We start from the raw sequence: 10,072 nt of genomic DNA, 5'->3' as shown, positions 1-10,072 counted from the left end.
CTTGGAAGCTGTTCTCTTGTGCTTCGCCCCACTCAAATTTTTGCCCCTTTTTTAATAGGTCTTGTAGAGCTTTTGCTCGTTCGGTGTACGCTGGTACGAATCTGCGGTACCAAGATGCCAGGCCCAAAAAACTGTGCAGCTGTTTCAGTGTAGTTGGTGCGGTGAGTTCTTTAATGGCCGCCACTTTATCTGGGTCTGTGTGTATTCCTTCCTCGCTCACCATGTGTCCTAGGTATTTAAGTTTCTTTTGGAAAAAGTGACATTTTGCTGCGTTAATGCGTAGGTTTGCTGTCCGTAGTCGTTCGAATACCGTTTGTAGTTTCAGCATGTGTTCAACTTTCGTCCGCCCAATTACGATTATGTCGTCTAGGTATGCGAAAGCGAATGGTTCCATGTCCGGTCCGATTACCTAGTCTAGGACTCTTTGGAACGTAGCAGGTGCTGTTGTGAGTCCGAATGGCATGACCTTCCATTGGTACAATCCTCGCCCGGGAGCTGTAAAGGCTGTGTAGTGTCGGCTCTGTTTTTCCATTGGGATTTGCCAATAACCTGACTTTAAGTCGAGCGTGCTAATGTATTTAGCCTCTTTAAGCTGATGTAGAATAAAGTCCATCCGTGGTAATGGGTATGCATCCTTCTCTGTTTTTTCGTTTAACAGTCGGTAGTCCACGCAGACCCTCCAATCTCCGGTTTTCTTTTTTATGAGAACAATCGGCGAGCTGTATGGGCTGTGTGATGGTTCTATTAGATCTTGCGTTATGAGTTCGCTGATCTCTTTGTTGATGATTTCCATTTGCGTTGGGTTTCTTGGGTAATACCTCTGTTTGACTGGTCTGTCATCCTTCAGAAATATCCGATGTTTCGTAACATTGCTCACCCCTTCCAGAGTGTTGGATTTTTGTACCTCCGTTTTAATCCATTTTTCGATTTCTTCGTCCGTCGGCTCTGTTACTGAATTTCTTGCGCTTTCCTCCTTTCTCTTTGGGTTTGGTTCCCCGTTGAAGTTTACTGTGGCTTCTCCGCATGTTATTGATGTGCCTGCATCCTTTAAAAATTCCATCCCTAGTATGGGGGTGTCCGGTACCCCTGTCATGATTAGGAATGATTGGGTGGTCTCTTTTCCCCTAGTTCTACTGTTAGTTGGATTCTCCGTGTTGTTCTCCGAGTGCTCCCATCCGCGAGACGGATTAATCTGTTTTCCACTCCTTCGATGCCTTCTTCTTTTAGTTTTTCGGTGCCCTTTCGTTTATCATGCATCTTGTTGCCCCTGTATCGATGATTACATCCATCAGTTGTGATCCAATCCTGGCCCGTCCTAAAAGTTGGTTCTTGTTAAATATTAGTTGTGTGTTGTCCCGCTCAGCTGGTTTTGGGCCACAGGAGATTCGCGGGTTGGTCCTGCGCCCTGTGTGTTTTCCGGTTGTTTTCTGCAGCAGTCTATTGTGCGTACTCCTTGTTTGTTGCAGGTACAGCAGTACAGTACGGGTTCCCTGTTGCATGTTCGGGCCTCGTGCCCATAGTTTCCACATCTTTGACATTTCCTTTGTCGGTATTGCGTCCTTTGCCAAGCTGGTTGGTCGTTTTGTGGGTAATTCCATTGGCGACCTGAAACCTTGGAGAGTCCTGCATCTGTCTCAATTTTTTCGAATTCCTCTGTGATGATCATGAATTCCGACAGCGTTTGGAATTCTCTCCTCTTCACGTATAGTTTCAGCGGCAGCCGGCAGTTCTGGTATATTATTTCCGGTTTTTCCTGCTCTGTGTAGGTTCCGAATCCATTAACTTCCTTATTTCTTGGATAAAGTCTTGAACTGGTTCTGTTTCCGCATGTTTTCGCTCTGCCACTTGTTTTGCAAGCTCCTCTTGGTATCTGGGGGATATGAAGTTCTCTTTTAGTCCGACCTTTGCATCCTCCCATGATGTGACTGGCGCTGGCTTTGTGTGCCACCAGTCTAGTGCGCTTTCTTCCAGAATTATCGGCATTGCGAATACGAGGTGGTCCGGTTCTACCCCGTAGGTTTCTGCTTATTCCTCCATCCTGCTCAGGAATTCTAGCAGCCCTCCTTTTCCTGTAAAGATCAGTTCCCACTTGCGTATTTTTTCTATTATCGCTACTGCTTCTGGTGATCCTTTCTTTATCTGTTTTGGAAATAGCGATTTCTTCCTGCCTGTCCTGGTCTCCCCTTGGCACTCTTCCATTGTTGGTTTTTGTGGTACTCCTTTTGGTGATCGTTGCCTTGGGCTCTTGGTTCTCGGGCTTCTCCCTCGTGTTTGGGTATTTGCTAGTTGTTCTAGCCTCTCTCGAATATGTATTGGGAGGTCTGTTCTCTCCGAAAATTGTAGTAGTTGTTTCTTTTGGGTTTCAAGTCCATCCAGTTTCTCCAATCCGAATTCCTCGCAATAGTTTTGTAACTCCAGTTTCGTTGCTTGGTTTATCCATTGTTTTGCCATCTTGACCTTTGAGATTATGCTTCTTATGCTACCACAACCTGCTCGGGCGCCACTGTGACGGCGCTTCGGCCGGGGTATGCTCGTCGCGCCGGGTTCCACAGAAATTTGTTTGATCTCTGGGTGTGGTAGCTGAAAGAGAGTCTCGTGGTTCAAGAATAAGGAGGTCTTTGAGCGGTAATAAAAGAGATAGAGTTATTTTTATTGTTCTTAAAGGTACAAAGTTTGGTAGTGGCGCCGGTGTTTTTCTGCCGGCTCTTCCTTCGGGGTCGTCCTTCGGGTTGGCCGCACGTGGCGGGTGGTTGCGTGCGGGTCCTGGTAGTCTTCTGGTCGGTGTCGGTTGAGGTCGCGGAGGTCTAATGCGCTCCGAGGGGAAGAATGTTGCGGAGGGTGAATGCGCTCCGAGGAGAAATAATGTTGCGGAGGGTTAATGCGCTCCGAGGAGGAATAATGTTGCGGAGGGTGAATGCGCTCCGAGGAGGAATAATGTTGCGGAGGGTTGATGCGCTCCGAGGATAAATAATGTTGCGGAGGGCTTATGCGCTCCGAGGAGAACTAATGTTGCGGAGGGTGAATGCGCTCCGAGGAGAAATAATGCTGCGGAGGGTGAATGCGCTCCGAGGAGAAATAATGTTGCGGAGGGTGAATGCGCTCCGAGGAGAAATAATGTTGTGGCGGGTGAATGCGCTCCGAGGAGAAATAATGTTGCGGAGGGTGAATGCGCTCCGAGGAGAAATAATGTTGCGGAGGGTGAATGCGCTCCGAGGAGAAATGATGTTGCGGAAGGTGAATGCGCTCCGAGGAGGAATAATGTTGCGGAAGGTTAATGCGCTCCGAGGATAAATAATGCTGCGGAGGGTTTATGCGCTCCGAGGAGAACTAATGTTGTGGAGGGTGAATGCGCTCCGAGGAGAAATAATGTTGCGTAGGGTGAATGCGCTCCGAGGAGAAATGATGTTGCGGAGGGTGAATGCGCTCCGAGGAGAAATGATGTTGCGGAGGGTGAATGCGCTCCGAGGAGAAATAATGTTGCAGAGGGTGAATGCGCTCCGAGGAGAAATAATGTTGCGGAGGGTGAATGCGCTCCGAGTAGAAATAATGTTGCAGAGGGTTAATGCGCTCCGGGGAGGAATAATGTTGCGGAGGGTGAATGCGCTCCGAGGAGGAATAATGTTGCGGAGGGTTAATGCGCTCCGAGGAGAAATTATGTTGCGGAGGGTGAATGCGCTCCGAGGAGAAATAATGTTGCGGAGGGTGAATGCGCTCCGAGGAGAAATAATGTTGCAGAGGGTGAATGCGCTCCGAGGAGAAATAATGTTGCGGAGGGTGAATGCGCTCCGAGGAGAAATAATGTTGCGGAGGGTGAATGCGCTCCGAGGAGAAATAATGTTGCGGAGGGTGAATGCGCTCCGAGGAGAAATGATGTTGCGGAGGGTGAATGCGCTCCGAGGAGGAATAATGTTGCGGAGGGTGAATGCGCTCCGAGGAGAAATAATGTTGCGGAGGGTGAATGCGCTCCGAGGGGAAAGGTGGCGGAGGTCTAATGCGATCGCTGGGGCTGCTGGTGGCTGCTACTGATGCTTACCTCTCCACGGGCCGGAGCCGAACTGATGCTGATCGCTCTGGCGGAGCCCCTTTTATTTCCGAAAAGCAGCTGATCGTACGGTCTGTCCCTAGCGCGTTGTGCTGAGGGGTCCCTAACGCGTTTGTACGGATCGGCTGATAGTGTGCCCGTTGGAGCTTGGGTTATGGTCACACTTGGGGCGGTCAGCTGTGGGTGTGACCGTGGGTGGCTGTGCTACGGGCCCATTGGTGGTGATCAGCTGTGGTTGGTTTTATGTATCTTTTATTGTTTGTTTATTTATATTTATTTCTTATGTGGCAGGTCTTCATGTATTTGTAGCTTATGTTCTCCTTATCCTACTAATACTTATTTTATAGTCTTCATGGCTTGTCTTGGTGTTTCTAGTGATATTGTTGTGGTGTTTGTGGCGCCGGCGCTTGGTCTTCCTGGCGCTGGGCGTCACAGACTGCAAAGCCGAAACAAAGTGTTTTAAGTGTAATCAGAATGGTCACATTTCGCGTAACTGTCCTTATGAAGCTGATAAAGTTGATAAAGTTCGCGTCATTTTGGATCGCAGTCGCATGAAAAAAATTCAAATAAACGGCATTGTTGTTGACTGTCTTGTGGATACAGGGTCAGATGTAACCATAATCAAAGAGAGTATGTTGAAGACCATGAAAAACGTTAAACTTTTGAAGTGCACAACTATGTTGCGCGGTCTGGGTCAGATATCAACAAAGCCTGTTGGATACTTTAATGCAGACCACACAGAAGTTTTCAGTAGTCCCCAGTAGCCAGATTGATTTCGACGCACTTTTGGGGCATGATTTCATTAAAAAGTTCCGTTTCGTCGCTGATATGCAAGGATACACGTTTTTGAAGCATGACGCAGATCCTGTGCCAACAGATGAGCATGCTCTTATATATAATGTCAGAGTCAGAGTCATCCTTTGTAGCTCCGCCGCAATATCGAAAAGACGTTGAACAGAAGATAAGAAACATTTACCAAATGCCCACAGAAGTTGCAAAGCAGTCTCCAATCCAACTGAAGATAGTTCCCGACGGAGTAATCAAGCCGTTTCATCACTCACCGAGTCGTTTATCAACAGACGAAGCCAGTGCCGTAAAGAAGCAAGTCGAAGAATAGATCGAGCAAGGAATCGTGCGCAAGTCGTCTTCAAATGTAGCGAGCAGAGTTGTCGTCGTGAAGAAAAAAGATGGTACACTTAGAGTTTGCGTAGACTACAGGAAGTTAAACAGCATGGTATTGCTGGACTGCTTCCCAGTCCCGATCATGGAGGAAGTCTTGGAAAAGCTGCAGTCGGCTAAGTGGTTTACCATAATGGACCTTGAAAACGGATTTTTCCATGTGCCTATGGAAGAGCAAAGCAAGTCGTATACGGCCTTCGTCACAAAGGAGGGATTATTCGAGTTTAATAAAGCGCCTTTCGGATTCAAGAACTCGCCAGCTGCGTTCATTCGGTTCGTAAGCTATATTTTTCAAGAATTAATCAACTCTGACATTATGCAGCTTTATATGGACGACATAATTGTTTACGCCGCGTCGCCCGAGGTATGCATGAGGAAGACGAAGGTGGTCCTGGAGACAGCTGCGCAGTGTGGCCTAAAGATCAAGTGGAAGAAATGTAGCTTCATGCAGCCACGCATTAGCTCTCTGGGCCATATCATTGAGGACGGGAGAATCTGGCCCGGCAAAGAGAAGACAGCAGCTGTCAGTCGGTTTGCTACGCCCAAAGACATTAAAGCAGTTCAAGCATTTCTGGGACTCACAGGCTTTTTCAGAAAGTTCATCCCTGACTATGCACAAGTTGCCCGGCCGCTCACGAATCTACTCAGGAAGGAAGCAGTTTTCGACATTGGCGAAGCAGAGCAACAATCGCTACAAACCTTAAAGAATCTGCTTGTAATCGCACCTGTATTACATTTATACTCACGAGAGGCGCCAACGGAACTCCACACGGATGCATCCAAAGAAGGTTTCGGAGCAGTTCTGTTGCAGCAGTCTGATGGCAATTTCCACCCGATTTACTATTGGAGTAAAAAGACTACACAAGCCGAGTCCAAAAGTCACAGTTACTATTTGGAGGTCAAAGCTGCATACCTCGCACTCAAGAAGTTTCGTCACTACCTGTTGGGGATCAAATTTGATCTTGCCACTGACTGTGCGGCGTTTAAGCAGACAACAACGAAAGCAGATATACCCAGAGAAGTTTCCCAGTGGATTCTGTATATGGAGGACTTTACATTCAAAGCAGTACACCGCCCAGGGGACAGAATGAGACACGTGGACTGTCTCAGTCGTTTTCCGCAGACATGCATGTTCGTGACGACGGAGCTAACAGCTCGGATAAAGAAAGCACAGCAGGATGACGATTTCATCAAAGCCACAGTTGAGATCCTGAAGCAGCACCCATATCAAGACTACAAGCTTAAAGGAGGTCTTCTCTTCAAATATGTAAATGGCAATGACGTATTGGTGGTTCCAAGGCTGATGGAAAGGGAAATCATTCAAGGATCGCATGAAGTTGGTTATTTCTCCACAGCGAAGACAATGCACTCAGTTCAGCAGCAATACTGGATTCCGCACCTTGAACGGAAAGTAAATAAGTTGATTACAAATTGTATCAGTTGTATAATTTTCAGCAAAAAGTTGGGCAAACAAGAAGGCTATCTTCATTGCATTGACAAGGGTGACAAACCACTATACACGCTGCACGTTGATCATTTGGGACCAATGGATGCGACAGCCAAGCAATACAAGTACATTTTTGTTGTGGTAGATGCATTCTCCAAGTTTGTGTGGCTGTTCCCAACTAAGTCAACAGGTCACGAAGAAGTTGTGAAGAGGCTGAGCGATTGGTCATTTGTGTTTGGTTTTCCCAAGCGCATAGTCAGCGACAGAGGAGCAGCGTTTACATCCAACGCATTCAGAGAGTTTCTCAACGAGAACAAAGTCGAACATGTGTGTACAACGACAGGTGTGGCGAGAGGCAACGGTCAGATCGAGCGGGTGAACCGTTCAATTTTGGGTATCATCGCAAAGCTCTCAGCTCAGGAGTCAACGAAGTGGTACAAGCATGTGCCACAGGTCCAGATGGCGATTAATTCGCATGTGCATTCTACGTTGAAGTCGTCGCCATTCGAGGTCATTTTTGGGACAAAGATGCACAGACAAGCTGAAAGTCGACTATTGGAGGTGCTCAACGAGTAGTTGGTTACGCAGTGGAACAACGAGCGCCAAGAACTGCGTGACCAAGCGAAACAAAACATTGAGAAGGCGCAAGAGGTGTACAAGCGCAATTATGATAAAAAACGACGACCTGAGCACGGCTACAGACTAGGAGACATGGTCGCGATCAAGAGGACGCAGTTCGTCGCAGGACGCAAGTTGGCCAGCGAGTATCTAGGCCCATATGAAGTCACCAAGGTAAAGCGGAACGGTCGCTACGACGTCAGAAAGGTTGCTCAAGTCGAGGGGCCAAATATCACAGCAACGAGCAGTGACAATATGAAGCTATGGCGTTTTGTCTCAGAGAACGATGATATATTATCATCTGGGACAGATGAAGATGAGCAGGAGGGCCGAATGTAAAGGACAGTGTATCAAGCAGTTAACACTATCTTATCTAAGTTAACATTTGAACTTAAGATACCATCGATAAGACCTAACCGATATAACCAGACTTAACCGATGTTTAAAAGACCTAACCGATAAGGGGTTATCGATACGGGAGTCGGTTGTTGGAAGTAGAAGCAGAAAGTTGAACAAAAAGTCGGAAGAACAGACTCATTAATTGCACATCTTAAATCATACACTTTGTACTCTTTTTCGAAAAACACTATTAATAAACGATACATTATTATTAATCTTACATACATATAATTCTTGCATGGAAAACCTGGTCACAAAGACAGGTACGATTTACCTGCCACAACCTCGCACGAAAAACGGTCACAATATGATCTTTTAAGGATTTAAAAACTATGATAGCCGTTTTTGTATTTGTATCCTAAGCGGTAAACAAATCTTCGACTTTTGCCACCTCTTTTCGTCTAACTCGCCATTGTGCATTGTTATCTCTTGATGTCCTTACAGCATTGAGTATAGGCTTTACATTATTCGATTTACAATACTTTTCATCTTACTTAGAAAGGGTCACCACGATCGGTGATGATTGGCTTTCCCAAAAAGCTGGCTACCTGCAGGATATTAAGGACGTGCCTAGTTTCTGTATTAAGGACAATAAGAACGAGGGGGAACGTTTTGAGTTGCTGCTGCGACCGCAACTCTACATTTATACCCGATTCATATGTAGTCAGTATGGCTACATTGAGCGACAATGTCTGCGTTCGGGAGAGACAGAAAACGTGTCCCAACATGTCGTCGGGCGTCTAGGCGCTCACTTTTTGCGATAGGCAAAGCCGACCATGAAATTTGTGTGTCAGTGAGAGACAGAGCGAGAAAGAATAAGATTGTTTTTATCATTCTGACTATAATATTAATACGATCTGAAGTCTAAAAGCTCTCTTTATTGTTTATTGTTTATATAAGTTGAAAGTATTTTGCATCGAGTCGACCATTTTTCAGGTCATTTTTCGCCCACTCCTCTGAAAGTGCTGATTTTAAGTAATTTTTAACGTTTTATAATGTTGGAAGTAAATCCATTGATCTGGCTACTCCATTTCTGACCATGTATGAGTGCATGTGTGTAAATGGATGATGCAATAATTTCGTAATATAACATAAAACACACACACCCATTTCATATGCAAGTTAACGTACCCAATTCTATTAAGCTCTTATACGAGTTGTAAACAATCTTTGGCTTTCCAAAACGAAAACAATTTCAATCTTGGGCCTCCGCCTAATTGATTTCTAAGATGTACAATCTCAATGGCTCCCGCCACAATCCCAATCTTTGACACTCGCCTAAATGGAAAACCAATGTTTGCCCACACCCGGCTTCTCATAAACAATCTCACACCCGGCTTTCTGCAGATCCTGCACTTTAGGCATTTTACAGTTCTCTCTTTGGATGACGAAATCCAATACTCGGGATGGCGAAATCAATTGAAATGTTTATAGAAAAACTATTCCCGAAAGGGATCGACGATGCAAAGATCAAAAAGTTCAAGTCAGTCTTGATCCAGAAGCGACACCGAAAAGTCGAGCTAAGAACTAAGATCGCGCAAACCCTTTGTCCGGAATCCTTTGTGACCCTCAACTTAAATCTATATCTGTAAACTTAGAAGTTAAATAAAAACTTTTTAAAAACGCAATCCGCTACCGCAGTTATTTAATTGGCGCCCAACGTGGGGCGACGTTGTATAAAAAGCACCGAATAATAAAAGTGTTGCGTCGTGCCGAAACCCGAAGGACAATTAATTAATGGAATAAATCCTTCAATATAAAAACGCGGAGTGACTGTGAGATATTAGATAAGAAAAAGTGAGATAAAAAGGAAACAAACCGGAGCTTAGGGTGTGCAAAAATAAATACAAAAAAGCTAATCAATACAATTCAAAAATACGAAAAAAAAAAAACCAAAATCTTTAAACAAAAAAAAAACAAATCAAAACAAAACACAAAGAAAGTGAAACAACCAGCTAAACCAGAGAAGGAAGACCCCAGAAGACCCAGTTAAACAGCAAAGAAATTTACGAAGGAAGACCCGTTCGAAGAATTGTCAGCCAAACCAAGAAGGAAGAGCCTAAGAAGGACGACTCTACCGGATAGTTAGTGAGCGAAAGTTGTAGTACTAAATATATAAGTTCAATTAGGTTTAAGCCCAGCGGTGGTCAAGAATATAAGAACAAACATATAAGAAAAATTAAAGGTGGATCAACTAACTTTAGACTTTGGAAAACTAAAAATGATTAACTCACAGACAAGGACCGATCTCACTGCAGATCTGGTCAAACAATTGATAGCACTTCAAATTTGACAAGTACAGGAGCAAATAGTAAATTTGAAACAACAAATAGAAACTAAATCCGATCAGGTATTAGATTATCAGGCAGAAACAATAGACGAGACAA

This window comes from Drosophila miranda, assembly GCF_003369915.1.
Source record: "Drosophila miranda strain MSH22 chromosome Y unlocalized genomic scaffold, D.miranda_PacBio2.1 Contig_Y1_pilon, whole genome shotgun sequence".
NCBI classification, from domain to species: domain Eukaryota; kingdom Metazoa; phylum Arthropoda; class Insecta; order Diptera; family Drosophilidae; genus Drosophila; species Drosophila miranda.
The sequence above is the reverse complement of the archived record's forward strand: the minus strand, read 5'-3'. Positions refer to the sequence as shown.